General features: G+C 37.2%; 1 protein-coding gene across 1 annotated transcript in view; it reads right to left on the bottom strand.

The window, feature by feature from the left end:
• pknox2 (pbx/knotted 1 homeobox 2) overlaps positions 1-21,486 on the bottom strand; it is a 152,306-nt gene that overhangs the window by 81,552 nt on the left and 49,268 nt on the right. The gene's annotated exons all lie outside the window — the stretch shown is intronic.

Genomic DNA, 21,486 nt, shown 5'->3' with positions numbered 1-21,486 from the left:
GGGCCGTACCCTGTGGAACGCCGCTGTAACCGTCGCTCCACCCCAACTGAACGAGCTAATTGGCTCAGGGCTACGCTCCACACAGTAACACATATACACAGACCCCCTACCATCAACTCAACTTATTGAAGGTGAGCACAGCAGGTGATCCATCCTGAAGCTACATATAACCTATGTGTATATGCATGAAAGCATGAAAACGTCCTATAAATTACTCATTTGACTTGAAGGGAAAAGGGAGGTTTGAATAGTGTCGAGGGCACACTTTATTAAACATTTTATTTATCAAACTCTATGTGTTTGAAGTACTCAGGCAGACTGAGAATTCAACATTTTCTCAAACTCCAAATGCTGTATGGACACCTTGAGCCCCAGGACTTACTGGCAAAATGCCTCAATATGCCACATAAAGCCTTGGGTGGTCATGAAAGGCAGGCAACAATTACAATGGACTGGTGCACTTGGACTGAATGATATTGACCTGAAGGAAAACACTTGATTATAAGCTAGTGGAATGGAACTGGAACATCTGAACCAAATCTCTGCACCGGTTGCAACATCCGTTCACTGCTACTGCCTCAGGAAATAAAAATGTGCAGTAAATCCACCTGACCACTAAAGCCAAGGACTCGCAGTGTGTGAGGTTATGGCCTCGTAAAAGAATACAATCATGTAATAAGTAGAAGAGCAACATGCGGTGATATTTAGGAAAAAACATAAAAAAAACCAGGACGCTTAGGTGAAATGAATAGTAGTAATTGGTTATTCTGACACCATTTAAATGTAAGTTTAAGTAAATGTATATATGGACAATATCATGACGTGTCAGGATTCATTTTACACTTAAACCTAACACTTTACCAATAAATGCTACTCTTTATCTAATAAAACATTTGTGTAGCTGCTTATGGGACATTTTCCCTGAAATTTTATTTCAATCGTTCATGTCTTTTTCCTTCCTCATCGCATCTTGTATTATCCTGTAATATATGTTTTAGTCCTTCTTGGTCATTATGTTTGTTTTTTTATTCATTTGTGACTTCTTGTATCAAATCCATTTACTATAGGGCACAGGTGTCAAACATGCGGCCCAGGGGCCAAAACTGGCCCGCCAGAGGTTCAGATCCGGCCCGTGGGATGAATTTGCAAAGTGCAAGTTAGGGCATCAAACTCAAAAATAATATCATAATAACTTATAAATAATGACAACATTTTTTTCTCTTTGATTTAGTGCAAAAAACATTAAATTATGAGAATGTTTACATTAACAAACTATCCTGTAACAATAAAATGTGAATAACCTGAACAAATATGAACGACCTGAAATGTCTAAAGAAAATTAAGTGTAATTTTAACAATATTTTGCCTGTTACTAAATGTTTTGTGCCTTTTTAGATCTGGCCTATAATGCATTTGTATAAATGATAAGTCGAGGCAGAATATTGATAAAATTGTACTTATATTCCTTAACAAATTCAATTTTTTTCAGGTTATTCACATCCTTTTTGTTTGGATAGTTTGCAAATGTAAATATTGGCATAATTGAATGTTATTTTTTGCACTAAAACAATTTGGAGTTGCCATTATTTATTGGTTTTCATGGTATTATTTGGTCCGGCCCACTTCAGATTAAATTGGGCTGAATGTGGCCCCTGGAAGAAAATGAGTTTGACACCCCTGCTATAGAGAGCATTTGTGTATATTTGTTTTCAATAAAATGCCTTAATGTGCTGTAGTCTATTTCCAACTTAATGTAAAAGACAAAACAAAATAAATAAACAAAAACATGTTTAAACTTGATCATTGCAGCTTTGATGATATTTCAGTGAATTGCCCAAAGTGTATCATCAAGTACAATAGGGACGTTATTAGTGAGTTGCAGGGAAACACAGTCTGTAAGAACAAATATTACAGCTACGTTAATGTGATTGCTCATTCAGTCGTTTGGTTAATTCTGAGAATTAACACTTTTACAGTGGCATTACACAGCAATCCTGCTTTCAGTGCTATAAACCCCTGCTGTATGCCCCTCCTATAGACTCACACATCTGTGTCTGAAGCCCTCAAATAAAAAGACACTCTGGCAGCAGGAACCAGAAAACTATCCTGGTTCCTGCTGCCAGACAGGAAGTGATACAAATATTTCATCCTTCTCCTCAGAACCGGGACAATGCAAGACAGACGTTCCCCGCCAGTGAGCTCATCCCCCACTGACACTCAGAACCTGGCAATGTCAACGACTGGAAAAGTCACAGACAAGACAACTGGTAAAGACCCTCCTCCATTAAAGCGGCAATCAAATCTGTCATCACTGCCAAAATTTTAATGTTAAATGGTGGTTTAGTTTCATTGACGAGGTCTAATTTGGGGTTTTAGCTGCGAATTTGCATGTTTTATCTCGTCACACTGTGCTTGTGTGTGTGCTGTGTATGTATTCACTGCAGCATAATATGACTGTTTGCACTATGTGTGTTCACACTTGTTTGTGTGCCACGTGTGTGTTTCTGCAAATCATTTTGTGTACTGATTGCGTCTTCTGGTTTCTGTTCTCATTCCAACTGGTATCAGCTGAAAGGCATCTTCTCTGTTATCAGTCCTCATTTTAATTGCAAATGCAGGGAGCGTGTTAGTGATTAAATGGAAAATTGCACATTAATTGATGAGACTGAAGATAAAGCAATTCCAATTACTGCACAGTATTTTAGGCGGCCTCTCAAGTTTCGCCATCCCTCGAAGGAACGAGCCACCAAACGCCAAATTTGAGCAAGGCGATTGTGCATCCATAAATATAGACATAAAATGAACGCAAATGCATGCCATACCTTAGCTGCTGAAGCGTGAATGTACATACAAGAGCACACAACAACACGATTCATAAAACTAAAGGTGCCTTTTTCCCACACAATATCTTGAAAAAAATTGAGAATAATCATCCCGCAGCTACTCTCTCTGAACTTACCAAAGGTGTTCGGTTACACAGTAAGTCGTAAAAATTCATTTTGCGGACAAATGACATGTTTGTTCCTCAACAAAGGCCTTTGAATTATTACAGAGTTCATAATGCATATCAACTGAAAAGTGCCTGTAGTCGCAATCAAAATTCAAAAGCAAGCATAAAATGGAAAATGAGAAGTAGGCATAAAATTATTCCAACAAACATCAAAGGGTTTTATGAATTTGGATTTGAGGCAGTCGTGCTCTTTCATCGGATTCTGTGCAGGAAGAAATGCTTCTATTCAGCATTCAATTTTCCAACAATTCCCAAGCATAGAATGGGGCCTCTACTGTATTGATGTAAGGTGAGTCGATGGCATAACTGCAGTTTCACCCCGTTTACTACTGGCATTGAAATGAAAATCTGTATCTGGTCACATACTGTATGATGTGATCGCTGCCTCTGGCCTTCTCACTTCAACCACATCTCAAACACTTTCGTTTTTTTGAAGCATTCATTCCACAGTTCCTCTTTTATTAAAACACGAAATGGGAGAACAACCTGCTTGAATCCAATGTGATCTAGAAAAAAAAAAGAATAATCATTGAGGGCATATACTGGCGCTCCAGATCATGACCTTGCAAGTGTTTTGCACAGATTCATTAAGGCAGACTTGATGTAGACAAAGATGTGACCCTCTCTTATCAACACTTCACTCTATGCGGTGACAGACTGAATAACGAAGCAGTGCTCGGGCGTGCGATGGCTGACAGAGTCACACAAGTTGCAGGGCATAGATAATGGAGTGAAGCTCCACATGTAAAACCTGAAAATAACCATGTTGGTGAATCGGTTGTTTGACGTGATTGAGTCTGTCAACTGTGACATGTGGTGGCCTTGCATTTACAGCACTTCTGAACAAGTCATTCTGCTTCTAAATTGAAGGCAGATGATTATTCAAGTGAAGGTGGTGGAGTATGATGAGTTTTGGCCTCTTCTTCGTTTTATGGCCTGTGACTTTAGTGTTTCGGTTCACACGTACTGTTCTCGTCAGCATTATTTCTGAGCACACTTGGTATTTTGGGGAGAAAATAGCTCTGATGGCTGGACACTACCTGCTCGATACCAAACTATAGACAGGCCGAGTTAGCAACTAATCACTGCTTAGTCTGGCAAACAGGAAGTAGCAAGTAGTGTCCTACTCCCTTTTTCTTTGACCCGACGTGAAATTACAACAGCAACAATCTCTAAGTTACCTGCTGTAGTTACTTTGAGAGAGACAAGGATATTTTTGTTGCATTTTCTTTTGAGGTTAAATAATGAAATGAGATAAAGATGGTAGGCATGCACTGATACCACTTTTTTCCAGACCGAGTACAAGTACAAGTACTTACATTTGAGTACTTGCTGATACAGAGTACCGATATGAGTACTTTATAATACCATTAGTAATGTTATTATTAGTAGTGTGCTTATTTTGTACAGACAATGTTAATTTGTGGAATGCATCTAGTGGGATGTCACAATAAAAGTAGGTAATGTGTTAATTTCTTAACAGGAGATATGTGATGTGACCTAAAAGTAGTTTTGGGGAAAAACACCTGTATATATCGGTATCGGTTAATATCAGAATCAGAAATTAAGTGTTTGGATAATATCGTTATATCGGATATCGGCAAAAAGTCAATATCGAATATCACTAACCATTATAGTTCTTAGTTACTTTTGAAAATGTCCTTTATTGTCGTTGTCATTAGTCTGACTGTGACAAAGTGCTACTACTGACATTAAATGCATTGGAATGAGCGTTTCTCAATCAATCCACCAGAGGGCGCCACTCTTAGGTAACCATACTGGACAAATACCACAAAGAAGAGTACATTTTTTTGAGAAGAAGAAGAAGAAAATTAGTAGTAACAAACATGGCGATGACAGAGGAGCTGATGCTAATGTTGATATTAATGAGGGTAGTTGGAAAAATCCGCTACCTCCACAGTTCCCGGTGGTACTGCTTCTCCATCTTGGTTCACACAGAGCCTTATACATAAGATAATATAACAATCTTTATATGGATTTGGGTACGCATCCGCTAGCTCCTGGAAAACAGAATTACGCGTGGAATGTACGCAGAGGACGGATAATACGCTCCATCTGTATCCATCTGTTTTTAACGTAACTTTCAGTCGCCGTTACTTTTGTCACCATTGTTTATTTTGAAAAATCTCCACACTGCTGACATTACTCCTCAGCCGTATACCTGCTGCACTATGAGGTGAACGTCACGCTGCCATCAGGTGGTATCAGAGCACTTTTACGAGTATTACTATACACACTCAGTATCGGACGATACCCGATACTGGTATCGGTATTGGTGCATCCCTAAAAGATGACAAGTCAAAGTTCAAGCCTGAGGAGTTGTACAATCTAATACAATGGATTGTAATGTTCAGGCCTGTATTAAAGTGAGATGAGTTGTCCACTGTAGCCACTTCTCTAGGTGGTTAGAATATAGTAAAGAGGACGATTCAAATGCTTCATAACATTCTCTTCTTTATCTAAAGTCCAGGGAATCCAGCATCATTGTGTTTCATGCTGCATCCTCAGCAGACCACAGCACAGAACAGCACATTTGCCACTACCAGATATGGTAGTAAAAAGATCTGAGATGCAAACATCCACCAGCTCTACAAGTTGGCAGGAATTTGGCTGGAAAAACCTCATTTGTTTTTTTATGACGTCAAGCATAAAAAGCAAACAGTTACAAAAACAGCAGCAATGCAGGAGAGGATGTGGTCACACGGATGCCAACCACTCACATATCTTTTGGACATGTGTAAAAATGCAGATGTTTTGGAACCGTGTTGTTCAGACAGTGGAGGCCATTTTAAATTCTAAAATTCCAATGGATCCCCAGACTATCTACCTGGGTCTAATACTTGATGACGTAATTAAAAGAGAAGATGCTTACTTATTTAAAATATTAATTCTTGCCTGCAAAAAGGTAGCCGCAAGGAACTGGTTAAAAAGTGACCCTCTTCGACCACAGCAATGGCTGGACATTATAGAGGAAATACATACTATTGAAAAATTAACATTTCATCTGAGGATTAAGGTGGGAACTTTAAAGCAAAGATGGAAAAAATGGACCATATTCAAGGACACTACTTGTTGATACTAGAGTTGGTACTAGATCTGATGCGGAAAAGCAGACAAGTGCATATGGAACAGCATCCCCCCTTTGTTGTATTGTTTTTTTTTTGTTTGTTTGTTTTTGTTACTGCACTGTCAAAGCGATTTAAAAAATTAAAATAAAAAGTAAAAAAAAAAGGTCTGAGACTCCTGAGTAAAATTTAATGACTATACCTTTTAAGATATCTCTCTATCAGCACCACCTCAGTATCAACCCCCTTAATGCTGATTGGCTGAAAAGAGGTCAGACACTTAAGAAAATCTACTGCCCTTCACCCATAAAGACCCAAACAACCAGTGGTGAAAATAATCTACTGATCTAATATGTTTAATACCTGTTGATCCATTAATCCTATCAATACATGTAAATAACTGATGAAAAATACAGTTTGTCATCTTTTCATGGTCATCAGATATGACCCACTGGGACATTCAGAGGCTCTGTAGTTAACGTAGAAACACCATTATCCCCTACAACATTGATTTACCAGTAAAACCCATGGAGTTTGATTAATGACAATGAATGGAGACACTTGGTTTATGTTCAGTTACTGATATATTTTACTGAAAAAGTCTCTTATTGTTCAGTTTTCTCTGATTTGATATAATAACCTTTGGATTTACTCTGAATTTTCCCGAACATTTAAATTTAATATAGGAAATTAAATATTGCAAAATACATGATCTACAGTGAAAAATGCAAAATACAGAGGATAATATTGTAATAAATGGTGATAAATCAATAAAGAAAGGTTAAATCTATGGAAAAATTCATTTGGGAACAGTCACAAAAGAAGCACTGGGTTTTTATGGGTTAAATTTGTCTTGGAGGTGTTCAGTAGTAGGCAGTTTTTGTCACTCCAATCATAGAAGGCTTTTGCCAAATCGCTGTACTCCCCTTCCTGTCCATTTCTGAGGCACACCACAATAGCAGTGCCATGAGAATATATTTGGATGTGACAGGATTCAGAGTTGTACTTTAAGTCCACTGTGTATAATGTGAACAATAAGGGAGCCAAGACAGTCCCCTGTGGAGTCCCAGTGCTGCTCATTACTGCCCCAGAAACACAATCCCCGGCTCCCAAGAAATGTGGTCTTCATGTTTTGCATGGAGGCTGGGATCGTGTAAAAGGCTGTTGAAACATTTACAGTGATTTGATGATTTTAATACTACAGCTCAATTTCCCACCAGATATTTAAAAAAAAAATAAAGAAAGAAAGAAAACAACTTATCTAATACAATTTCACAAAGACACCATCAATCCATCCACCACAAGGCAAGTTATTTATTTAAGGAAATACAGGTTTTATGGATTTTATTCATGGATTGAGCCAGACCTATCTCCAGCGCTGGAACCAAAGATACTCTAACCAAGTTCAGAAATATGTCTGATGATGCTAATTAGTGCTAGATGTTGAATAAAATTAAAAATTTAGCAGTTTAAGAGCCAGTTTTGTCTGAGCAGTGGAAGACCAAAACAGAGCTTAATTTTCTAAAAAAAAATATTGTATTTAGTATTATTTACTTTTTGGCTTGTTTGTTATTTGTCATTTATTTGGCTTCAATGTTAGTATTACTGGGAAAGCCTTGATTTAGAGGCTAATTTACAACACCACATTTTTTAAGGTCCTATATTGTGCAAAGCCATTTGTTCTTGTACAACATGAGCAATTAACATTGGGGGGAAAATGAAAACAAATCAGATTTTATATGAAATTATAATTTTTCATTCCTTGTCATATTGCTCCTATTTTTGTTTCTTACAACTGTTAAATTAATTTTGCATTTCAGTTAATAAATAGTTACTTGCCAGTTTTAGTTTTACTCTTACTTTCCTGAACTATAGTCGTATAATTTCCAGAGACTTGCTGATGTTGAGAGCTGAAAGTGACTCCACGTCATGTGGCTTAATTAAGTATTTTTTACATTTATTTATCATACCACAGAGGTGGAATGTCAAATATTTCTTGTACTTATTAAACTGGAAACATAAAATATTTTTTCATGGTACTCTTCATATTAGAAAGTGATGACAGACTTGATATTTAGTGAGTGTCAGTTTTCTTCACTGGTTTAGAGATTTAATGAGGGTTCATGCATCACCAAAACAAACTAAATCATGTTGATATTTGGGTATAAGTTTATTTACCCAAGTTAGTATTGATTTATAACCACACTCTTCTTCAGCCATTTCAAATTCTCCATGCTGATGTTTTCATCAAAGTCGCGCCTCTTAAAACTGAACACGAGACAGTCCATTTGCTTTCATTACACAGAAGTGGCTGGAAAAAATAATGAAATTACTTCACAAGGGCATTCTGCAATTCTGAGAGAAATTAGCCCAATCCCCATGATGCCAATTTCTTAAAAAAAACAAACCAAGAACAGAGCTAAGACTTGTCCGACTTAACTAGTGATCAATTGGATCCGCTTCTCAGAATCCTAAAGCTTTCCATAAATAATATCTTGCGCATATTCATGAAACCAGAGACAGCATATCATACTTTTACACTCAAGGCTAGATATAAATCAACGCTCCAAGTGTTGAAACCGTGACAGATTGCAGTACTTTAACCCATTCTGATACCTGATCCAATCTCACATGTACATGCATGAAGGTGAGAAACGACTGAAAAGCCTTTTTCTGTAGATGCGAAGCCCAGACAAACCGTAATTTGCACACTCTCCCATCAAAATCTCATTTAATCTGCGCTGTTTGAGTTTGTTGGTTAAGAGGTTGACCTGCAAATGCAATGAATAACATTTGGAAGTGGGTATGTCACCTTGGTCAGATATTATGCATCTTGATATCCTGCAAGAGAGGAAGATGAATAAATAAATCAGGTGTTTTTGAATATGAGTAGGATCTAATCATGGCCTTATTGTCAGGCCTGATTTACAATGCAAACACCAGGAGGCAAGGCCTTGATGGCGTTGAGTAAAATGGTGGAGAGAAGGGTGGAATGGTAATGAGATTGGGAAAGATGGGGGGAGGAGGGTTAGGGTGGGTGGGTGGGTGGGTGGGTGGCGGCGGTTGTGTACACAATTGTGATCGGACCAAGCGCAGAAATCGGAAAACACAGTTCAGAGCGCAAACATCACCCCCCCACACACACATGCACCCACACCCACACCCACACAGGAATAGGCAAACACAAGAATGTATATTAATGCAGGAATGCCAACACTAAACACAGAGATAGCAAAGCTTCAACCAGTGTCATCCTGAGGGCAGTACCACGCACACCATGACGCACCAGCACAAACACACTCAAAGGCGTAAGTGCATACACAGCCGCAGGCGAAGATACTCTCACCAGTGGTCTTAGGGCTACAAATCCCCCCCAGGCTAAACCGAGCTCCACATTTACTGTAGCCAGGACCCAGTCCACACTCCCAGACCACCTCATTAACCTGAGCCAGCAGCCCTCCCTCTGCCTGGCCTCGCAACAACCCGCTCCACTCCAGCCCACACTTGCAATTCATACTATCATTTATTCATCTGCTCTTGTTGATTGGACTCATCCTCACCCACCAGATAGATTTATAAGGCATGGATTTGAAGCTCGGTGAAGGACGTTTCAGCGTTGTTGTGGACATTGTTAAGTCCAGGTTGAGGCGAGATCGCTGCGGTGGATTGATGGCTGATGTATGAAGGGGTTTGTCTCTGGTGTCACTGGAGATAAGTTAGACCTCCATACTCTGGCAGGTGTTGCAAATACAGCAGCGAGGGATACCGACAAGATGTTCTGTTGTAAATTAACAGTTACAAAAGAATTGGTAATGCTCGGCCATGTGTGTTCTGATTCAGATACGAAGGAAGCGGCGGACTATGATCGTAAATCATACAGTTAATGAGGAAACATTGCACACAGAGATCACGGACTTTCACCAAGGCCAATGGTCCACTCCTCTTTTCATTCAAAGTCATAATAAACCACAGGCAAACCACAAAATATGCATAAAATGTGTTTTCATCGTGATTATCAGTTGGTGTCACTGGTTCATGCAACTCTGAGGCAAGTTAGCCTAGGGTTTTCTGGCGTATAAATTTAGCATAAATATTCCAAACTCTCAACTGAACCAGAACACACTTAGGACTATGAAAACTATAAATGAATTAATGCTACATATCCACTCACTGAATTAAATGTGAAATTCATCATTTACACATATCAGTACTCAGACAGTTGGTCAAAAATATTGTGTCTACTAATCTTCCTATACTGCATCAGCTGATAGTTTACATTACTTAGCTTAGCTCTGTTAGCTATAATCACAATGATCAACTCCATTTTCTGTATGGTTAGTATTGTTACTAGTTGCCTAAAGATCAGTTTGGAATCATCCAAACAAGGTCAGAACTGTTACAGGTTACCCTGAAACATGAATCAACAAACAACAACTTAGCAAATATAAAAACATTATGTTTTAACCCATAAAGACCTAGTGCTACGTTTATGGCAGTTCCCAAAATGAATTTTTCTCTATTTTTAACCTTTCTTAAGTGATTTCTCACCATTTATTCTAATATTATGCTCTGTACTTTTGAATTTTTCAGTTAAAATCATCTATTTTCCTAGATTTCCTTTACTTTTTTCAGTGAATATTATGTAATTTCCTTTATTTAATTGAGTGATTGTGTAGCTATTCACAAACGCTCACATTAACGTTGAGGGATATTTTAACAAAAACAGAGAAAACTGAAGAAAATGTGACTTTTTCCAGTAAAATATATCATGAGCTACGCATAAACCAATCATGTCCATCCACTGTCATTGATCCAACTCCCTGGGTTTTACTGGTGAATCAATGCTGTAGAAGATGACGGTGTTACCATGGTAACTATGGAACCTCTGAACGTCCAAATGGGTCATATCTGATGACCATGGAAAGATGACAAACTGCATTTTACACCAATTATTCACATGTATTGATAGGATTAATGCATCAACAGGTATTTAAATTTTTTATATCAGTAAATAATTTGGGTCGCTGGTGAATGTTTGGGTGTTTATGCTTTAATAAGCCTAAGAATCAAACTCACCCATGTAGAAGAAACGCTGCCATTACAGCATTAAACTCCATTCTTTTCCATTAGAGCTGTTTCCAGGGGTGAAAACAACAGTGTTTTTAGCTTTTGTTACTTTCTTTGGCTCTGAAAGTTGCTTCTTAATGGTTCTTAGCTCTAGCTCATCACTTTCTGCTACTTTGCAAGGACTTTTTGAGTAGAAATACAATGTGAAGCTTCGTTAAATGAAAAATGATTTTAGCCTTGATGCTTTTTAGTGGATTCCCTCCAAATTTTAATGGAGTTTGATCCTGGCCCATGTCCGACCTTTCCACCAAGTGCAGTAAAACTCATTGCAGTATTTTTTTGTGTGTGTATAATCTTGCTGACAGACAGAATGGATGGATGGGTAAAATAAAGTAACCACATAACCTTCATGGTGAAAGTAACAACACAAGACGTATCATCTGCTTATAAAAACTATAAAACAGGCCCAAACAGAATCTTCAGATTTTTTTCAACAGTAAATCTGCAGAATCCAGCTGGGAGATCTTTGTCATCACGAGTTATATAATATCAACATTAATAATGACTTCAGAAATATGGAACTGACTGGCAAACTCATTTATCATTTGCCAAGAAGCAACTCCTCAGCTCTTCAGGTACAAACTGAACTTTTGACATTTTCCACACGCTATTCATTCTTTTAATGTTAACTTTACCTTAGAGCTGGAAGCACCTCACACACACACGCTGGGCTGGTGGTAGGTGTTAAAGTCTGCTTTGCTGTTTTCTCTGGAGTTGGAGTCACTTATAAACAATCTGGAAGTTTACAAGGTTTCATCTGTGCAAGATACTTTCCATCTGTATCAGATCATAAACCACATCTTACTTTTAAACCTTATTAACTGCTTTGTCTTTAGCTCTGTAATCATTTGTTTTGTCCAGTATTATTTGTCTGCAGTTGAACTGAATGTCTCACATTAGGAGGGCAACATCAGTAGACCTCATGTGGCTTTTCTATTGCTCTTCCTGCACATTTATTTCTGAAGTTATTTATTTTACTTCAGTCAGCCTGTACAGTACTGCATTTACTCTGATCTGTTATGTCTTATATGTCTTACTTCTTATGTCTAACCAAAATCTAAATAAGAACCAGTAGGGCCAGATCCAGTAGTGACAAGGGGACACATTTCATGTTCTATAAGCTCTGTCCTGAAAACTAAATAACTTATCTCCATATTTAATACATGTATGAATAGGTCTCAGGAAGTAATTTCACATGACAAGTTACAATTTACAGAATAAAATTTTGGGGTAAAAATACTTAAAAGTGTGATATTTTGTTTTGTTTTTTTTTTAAAATGGAATTATACATTTTAAAACCTTTCCCTGTGGTCTACATAAACTATAAATGCTATGCTTGGGTCTGAATTCTTCAGTAATTCAACTCCACAGGTCCATCTTCAACCCTATTTCTGAGTAATGACACCAGAAAGGTGGTTTTGAGCGCTGGCCCTTTAAATGCAAATGAGTCATTTCACGTCCCACCCCCTCCAGGTTGTTGGCTGTGTTGCTCTGTCCCGTTCAACCAACAACTGAACATTTTAGGTAATCAGCTCGAAGTTTGGAAATATTTTCAGTATGGACTAGAACTGCTGCTGCTGACAAATTATGACTTGGAGAAATGTTCGTTAGAAGTCTTGACCTTATATGTGCAAATGTTGTGATGTAACTAGTTATAGACGAAACAAATTTAGAAGGAATTAAAACAGGTTGAAGAAATCCACTCGATTTTTGCCAAAATGAATATAAAGATAGCTTTGCAGCACCTGGAGGATTCAAATTCAAACTGTATGTACTATTTGGGTTCAAATACACAAATACATGAACCAAAGATTAATAAAAGTGGGTTTAGCAAAAATATGACCCCTTTAAGGCTTTAAACCCTAAGCCTAAAATGGTCCACCTGGACTTTTTTTCTTATTTCAACAATAAAAGGTTAGAAAATACACTGTCAGTGAGTCCATTTGTCCAATTTTCCAAAGCATTTTTTCCCCCAAATCTTTCAAAATCCAGCAATCATTTACAATTTACAGCTTGTTATAATTCTGCTAAAATGGCTTCTTCTCCTGCTTCTAGTACAGGCGTGGGTGAAATTACCGTAATGACCCAATAAAGCCTATCAAGTGCGATGTCTCAGGTTTCAGAAACTGTTGGAATTTGTCCAATTGCACAAACAGTGAAGGAGTTCCAGCCATCCAAACTGCATAGGCACAGGGTGTGTCAGCAATGACACGTCAGGTTTTAAAGAGTTAAATTACTGCTGCATGACATGGGGACTAAAAATGATTTTTTTTTTTTTCACTTTACGCAAATGTACAAAACATGCTGTTCTCATAAGAAATTGATACTAAATGGAACATAGGGCTTTAGCTATGATGTTAAACTACAACTGTGATCAATATTGGATCAAAATGTTTAAAGGATAAGTTTTTACGAATACAAATATATTGTGACACGGGGACAGTAGTTTGTTACTTTGTTCAGTATCAAAATAAAAGACCTTGCTGGAACTAAAACACTACAAATATGCTAAAAACCTTTTATTTAACATACATATTACAACTGAAGTGATATGTACAGCTGATAGCAGAGCGTATTTTACAAATAACTGCATTGTACATATCCTTTTTATATTCTTATACTGTTGATTAATTAGTTCCTACAGATTCACAGACTGAAAATGGCAAGAAAAAATATTATTAAAGTTAATAGTGCATTTACATATTTTAGTTCCTTCTTAGGTTTAATTTTATACTGATTATATCTTTATATCTTTTTCTTGTACAAGTGATACTGAAATTTTGCAAACAGCTCCGTAATAAAAAATGAGCCTATTTCAGAAATGACAGGTGGAACTTGAATTTTTGACACTGATGTTCATTTTTTGCTTGATCTGGCCCAGTAGTGAAAAAAGTCATCTTACTGAATCAGTGTCAAGATGTCAAGACATTCTGTTCTTTCTCTCTTACTGTCGTCTTCATTTCCCATGTCCTTCTGAATTGTCCTTATCAATTTCCAATGACATTTTCATGCTCAACTTTAAATCTATAACCTTTCCAGTTTATTCTTTCACACAAAACTTCTTAATGAACGTCCTTCACATATTCAAATTTGCCCCAGAGCCATAATGAAGACACTAGGATTTCCCTCGGGTAAGACAGTTTGCAAGATTCATCGCTTTCTTTCTAACTGCTGACAATGGCGTCAGTCGTCCAATCCGACTGCAGTTCCTGTATTCTTTGTATTTATGCAAATGTTTGTTTGGATATTACAGATTCCTGTTTGATTGTGTTCTTTCCCACTTTAAAAAAAATTAGATTAAAGTCTCAAGTAAAATGGATAGTAGTACAGAGTAGTGGAAAATTTTTGTAGTTCCCCAAGGACTGGTGGTTTGCATGCAAATAACCTTATTAGCATAGCTAAAAGCCCTTATTATAATGAGGTGAGTTTTTTTTTAAAGAACAGGCTAAACATATAAGACAAAGATGAAAAGAAAATTCCGGCTTTAGGTAAATGATTGCAACATCTCTAATCACTTGGATCATAAGGTGTCTGTTTTTAACCTTTTTTTTTAGCTTTACCATAAAAAAACACAGCAAAGTAAGATAGTTCCAATCATATTTTCATTTATGCAGCTTAATTGTTTCACTTAACCTCACCAAAATGCATTACGAGATTGTTTTTAATTTTCCTAGAATGAGTTCAGTATTAACTTTCTTTGTTTATGCAGTTACTCCAGTCAACAGTGTAACAGTTCCATGAAATGGACTAATACAACATTTACTAACTTATATTAAGCACTGACATGAAGTGTGACCCTTTTACTGTCATATAACAAGCTAAAAGTACAGATCAACAACATTCTTCTGCCCAAGGCCATGCTAGGGCTGATGTCAATAAATTAGCAAAATGTGCATTTTATGGCCAATATTGCAGTTACGTCTTTAATTGATGGTGTAGGCCTGTGTTGCTTCTATTCTGTTTCTTCATTAGTAATAACAGATAAAATACTCTCGGTGCTGCTACACATTACAAACATTTTGCTCTGATGTCGTGGTCACGTGGTTGGAAGCTACATAAGCCTTTTCCTAGTTCTGTTTCTGTGATGCCAGTAGTCGCTTTTCCACTGGACATCTGTGCAAAACTTTTCCAATATTTACAAAATGTCAAAAAAGCAGAATGCGTACTGTCGGTTTTTCCATTAAATCACAAATGCGATGATTTGTTTATTTATTATCGCGAGATGACAGAAGATTACACATATATTCATTATTATAATTATACTGTATATTACCCCTCTATCCTGCACTAAATTAAAACATGATTGGGTTTCCTGGTGTGTCCACACAGACTGCACCATGTTTCTTTTAAAACTCTTCTTCTTGACTTGTAACATCTGTCAACATCTGGTTTGTTTTATTCATGTGACTCTCGTTGCAGAAAAAGGTCTTTCCATTGCAGTTTTGTGTGATATACCAATTGCACTTCGCCCAAAAAACTACCTCTTGCCAGAGCAAAAACTTTTAATTGAAAAATAAGAGTTTTGGTGAAATTGTGGTTTTTCCATCAGGTAAATTTTTATGTGCAAGTTATATTTTGAGGGTCCATGGAAAAGTGACTAGTGTCTCTGTAACATATGTCTTTTTACTGTAACGTCCTTTACTTTGTCAAATGTGCAATGTATTGATTAATTGTATTTTAATACTCTTTTAGTGCTTGTCTATGTTTATGTATTTGTACAAGTCTTATCTTATGTAAATGACATTGGATTGTTGTAAACTTATTTTATTTTCTACGGTGACATTTTGACGTGAAAATTAATCATTTGGCTAATTCTGGTGACTTCACAGAAATGTGAATTAATGTACGACAAGTGGTGCCAGGTACAACAAACCCCACCACTCGCACATATTTCACTCATTATAAGTAAATGGGAAGAGTTTAAAAATTCATAAAAAATTTGAACTTTGACCAACTGTTCCCAAAATGTAATGAGATCCATTCTGGGTCACTGGCAATATACAAAGACAATTTGGTAGGAATTCAACCGATAGTTTTGCTGCTGCAGACATGTGAAATTTTGCCCATTGTAAGTAAATGGGAAAAAAAAAAAAGTTTGCTGTGTTGCACTGTGAAACAGACTCAAGGACGGCTGTTGTCACACTCTTGCGACCAAAGACTGTCTGCGATAAAATTGTGACACTGTCAGAAATTTGGGTTGAGCATCTTACAGTGTGACTACTGCTGCAACCTATGTCCGCTAACTGACCGATAGAAATGCAGTATGGAATGACGTACTGATCAGCGTGACACTGAAAGCAACAGACCATAACAGTAAATGCTAATGTTAAATGCTAGCAGATGCTAACAAGTACTTATTTCAAGCTCTCTTTGCAAAATTGGCATCCTAAGTCGGCCTCTCTTTCTGAGCCACGACCACGTCCATTATTCTCCTCCTCCTCCTCCTTTTTTTTTTTGCCTGTCCACACTTATAAATGCCACAGGGGCAAGTGTTCTGTTACTTCTTATTTTTGTTTTTAACCTCCTAAGACCCAGGAAATGTCAGTAAAGTACAAGATTTTTTTTTTTTTTTAATTAAATAAGTGGCTGTATCGGAAAGATCATGATGCAACGGTTTTTTCAGATGCAGTTTAAATTTTTATGGAATGTCTTTTGTGGTGGACAGTTTTCTTTTCTTTTCTTTTTTGTATAAAGTTGTGAAACTCTTGTCCACAAATGTGGACAGAAAACCCATAGCTGGGTCTTAGGAGGTTAATGGATGGATTGCGCACGCTGATAATGTTTAATTGTGCCCTCACGTACGTCATAGGCTGCAATTGAGTTTCGTTTTCATTGTACAATCTCATGCAAGCTTCATGTCGCATCCAAATTCATGTCGTACAGTGTGGCTTGCTGTGAACTTATGAGACTGTTAAATGTGTGGGAGCAAAACGTCACAAAAAACCAGCTCGAACAATTAAATTTAAATTTTTATCACAATGTTGCTGGATGAACTTTGTATGGCTGACCTTTTACCAGAAGAATATCAGAATCACCAGGTGTATACAGTGCCAAACAGAGGCGGGTAGTAACGCATTACATTTACTCCGTTACATTTACTGAAGTAACTTATTACATAAATTGTACTTTTAAGAGTACTTTTAATACGACATACTTTTTACTTTTACTCGAGTATATTTATGAAGGAGAAATGCTACTTCTACTCCATTACAATGGAGCACATTCTACTTGTTACTTTGATTTTTGGTCATTTGTTAATGCACGAACCATTTGCTTTGTTTTGTTAGAAAGATTTCCGCCAAAAACTTACAAGACTCACATGAGTTAAATAAATTTGACAGAAGGGGAAGATATGTTTAAAGATATCTAGGCTAACTTGTAAAAATAAATAGAAAACCATGCACAGTATCTGCCTCCATAAGAACAGACTAGAAATATTAAAGTGATGGAAGCGGCAATGATTATTGTGAGGTATTTGTAACTAGCTGTAATGTTCCCATATATATTTTCTATATTTTATTTTAACATTTCATTCATTAATTGTTGAATTTAAAAGAACAATAAATATGATGTTACTCAGGAAGTACTCAGTACTTGAGTACATTTTTCATTAAGTACTTTTTTACTTTTACTTGAGTAATTATTTGAAGGACTACTTTTTACTTGTACTTGAGTGATATGTTTCTAAAGTAACAGTACTTTTACTTGAGTCTAATTTTTGGCTACTCTACCCACCTCTGGTGCCAAATATACATAAGTAATATGATATATTTATATAAAATTGCTTATCACATTATATACAGTCAGCCAAAATAATGTATACACACGTCAGGAAAAGAAAAACTTGCATAAATAGTTCATTTGTATAAGCACTTCTATACATATAGCTACCTCTTTCGAAGTTTGATCAAATTACGATAACACTGTATACTGTTGTACGATGTTTTCCCAACACATGGCATGACCCTCATGAATGTAGCATCAACAAGTGACATCTACAACATGGCGGCAGTACGGTTGTCGATTCAGGAATGTAAGATCATTTTAAAGTGGTACTTCAAATTTGAGAATGTTGTTGAAGTCCAAAGACAACAGAGGTGTTAGTTTGGTTCAGAACCTCCCACACGTCAGAGAATTACATTGATTCCTGAAGTTCACCATACATATAAATGTCTGGAAGCCAACGGCCACCACTTTGAAGACCTCTTGTAATTGTAGAGGCCAAAAGGGAATGTGTATTAATCTGATGATGTCTAAATAAATATGGTATTGAAATATTTATGCAAGTTTTTCTTTTCCTGATGTGTGTATACATTATTTTGGCTGACTCTGTACATATGTGCCACTATTCAAGTATTGTATATGTATAAATAAAAGCTGCATAATTAGAACGAGATGGATGGTTTGTGAAGGACATGCTTAGTTGACGGTACGAAAAAAAAAAGCTTCTACGGGAGGGATTCCAACAACTTATCTGTCACTTGTCTTTTATTTAACCTTAATTATAGCTGTAGAGTCTGTTCATGATAACATTCATTTTCATGCAACAAAAAAATATTCTTTCTCCAGTAACACTAAGGAGGACATTATGCAGACGTGTATTAATCAGAGAAAAAAACATTTTTTTCTGTGTTGTTTCACCAACTCACAGATTTATTTGTGCATAAAGCTACATCTGTACTAGTCTTTTAATGTCACTTAAACATCACAGCCAATTTTAGACTTGGTAACTGAATTCGAAATATGAAACTAACTCTACTGTATAATTAAGAGATCAAATTGGATAATATTTAAGGGGTTATATTTTACTAAATTCACTTTTATTAGTCTTTGGTTTATTTATTTGTGTATTTGGACCCTAATAGTTTAAAAAGTTTGAATTTGAACCCTCCAGGTGCTGCAAAGCTATCTTTATATTCATTCTGGCAAAAAAATCAAGTGGATTTCAACAACCTGTTTTAATTCCTGCTTAATTTGTGATGTTTTATAACTAGTTGCGTCACGACATTTGCACATATAAGGTCAAGACGTCTGATGAACATTTCTCAGAGTATGACATAATTGTTTGTCAGCAGCAGCGATTGTAGTCCATACTGAAAATATGCGCAAACTTTGAGTCGAGTATGTAAAATGTTCAGTTGTTGGTTGAATTAACAAACACAAGTGGCTGAATGGAACAGAAAGCACGGTCAACAACCTGGAGGGGGCGGGGCCTGAAGTGGCTCATGTGCATTTAAAGGGCCAGCGCTCAAAACAACTGCTCTCCTGTCATTACTAAGAAATATTGTTGAAGATGGACCTGTGGAGTTGAATTAATCAAGAATTCAGACCCAAACATAGCATTTACAGTTTATGTAGCCCACAAGGAAATGTTTTAAAATGCATAATTCCATTTAAAAAATACAAAATATCACTCCTTTAACCTTGTTAAACCGGAACCCTTAAATCATTGACAGAAAACTCCAGTTCTTTGAAAGTGGAACCTTGGTCCTTCTGAACAACCAAAAAAAAAAGTTTCAAATATCAATTTCTATGTATGAGTTTCAATTTTGTATCCTATTTGATACATCAGGTCTCAGTGCTCAAATATTATTATTTTTGAACAAACCAAAACATAATATAAGACAAACATGTCTAACAAATTGGTAATTCCTTTTCAAAATTGTCAAAGTTCTTCCTCCTTCCTCATTAATGACAGCCTTGTAGTGTCACTGGAAAGGCCTCTGGGGAATGAATTCCTCCCCCTGGTGGATTATCTGTGTGTTGCATGTATCTAATTGTATACATCAGGTTTTTCAAGAAAAAAATATCACACTGATCATGTAGAGGGCTTCAAACTCATGTATCAAATATGATACATTTGGTGTTATAGGGTTAAGTGAAAAAAGGAGATAAATACATACTAAAATGTGATGTTACGTCCTAGAAGATGAGGTTTCTGATTGATTATCGGCACGATTGTTACAATAATCAGCGATGAATAGTCCAGACATCCTTTTGGTTACATCACTCAAAGTTAAAACCGAAAAAACAACAGCTTCCCATTGGCTGCAGCTGAAATATGTGAGCACGGAGGTTTGTTTCCCCCCGGTGGGCTGCATCACGCTTTTAAAACCTCCTACATAAAAACAGATAAGAACACGGACATGATCTGCTTCATATACGACACACACGAGGTAAACACCATGCGTGGCGACCAAACGGGTGTCAGACCTGCTCGAGTGAACTTATTTTTGTTTCAGCTCTGTCATGGATAAATTTACACAAACTGGCGCTGCATCATTTCCTAAAACAAACACACACAAACGCAGGCACGTCGACACACACATACACACACATACACACACATACGTACACTCCTGGGAAGAGGGTGGGTGGGGTGGGTGGAGAATGCCAACATTGCGCTCCCCTTCACCCACAAAAATAGCACTGCAACAGCGTCTGTATGGTGCAAAAGGCTCAGAAAAGCATGAGATGACATTTAGTAGAACGTGGATACACAAACAAGCACATTCGTGGAGGCAAGACTTGAACATTTAGAAAAACCTGGCAGGTCCACTCTCCATTTCATCCAGATAACATGAGCAATACATTTTACAGCACAATTTATTTATACTGTTTCAGATCTGTCCTACTGACACTAAAATCTTAACAAAAAGGCCACAGTGAATGAAAATGTCCATGTTTTTCACCCCTTCAATGAAGAGTGACTCCGTCGATAAAAGTCAAGCGTGTCCGTAAACACATGTACACCTGTGTTCAGTCATCTCCAAGAATAGCAGCTACATTTTGATGCTGAAAGGTGTTGCCTCGGCCCGAGTGTCTACGTCCTGCGGCCGACACACACAGGAGCAGCATTTCCTCTGCTAAGCTGATAACCATCAGAACACTGAAGGTAGAAAAATTCAGGCTGAAATTGGAACGGCCGAGCTCACGGAGAGGAAATGTAATCTACAAGAGTTTCCCCCGCTGAATCCTTTCCAGACGCTTTGCTTTGCTTTGCTCTCGTCTTTCCATCTCCTCCCCTCGCCACCCCCCCCCCCCCCCCCCTTCCCACTTCAAGTCCTCCTCTGCCTCTGCTGTCATGTTTGCTGGCACATACATTGTGCAGTTTATCTGCCGTTGCATCTGCGAGGTTCTTTTTTTAAATGGATACATCCTTATCAGAGTGAGTGAGTGCCATCCGTGTCACTCCTGAACAACTTTAGCTACTGGTGGCGCGACGTGACTGACAACTGAATGACACAGAATGCAGCGAGACAG

This window comes from Sphaeramia orbicularis, chromosome 14 (genome assembly GCF_902148855.1).
Source record: "Sphaeramia orbicularis chromosome 14, fSphaOr1.1, whole genome shotgun sequence".
Taxonomy (NCBI): domain Eukaryota; kingdom Metazoa; phylum Chordata; class Actinopteri; order Kurtiformes; family Apogonidae; genus Sphaeramia; species Sphaeramia orbicularis.
The sequence above is the reverse complement of the archived record's forward strand: the minus strand, read 5'-3'. Positions and strand labels throughout refer to the sequence as shown.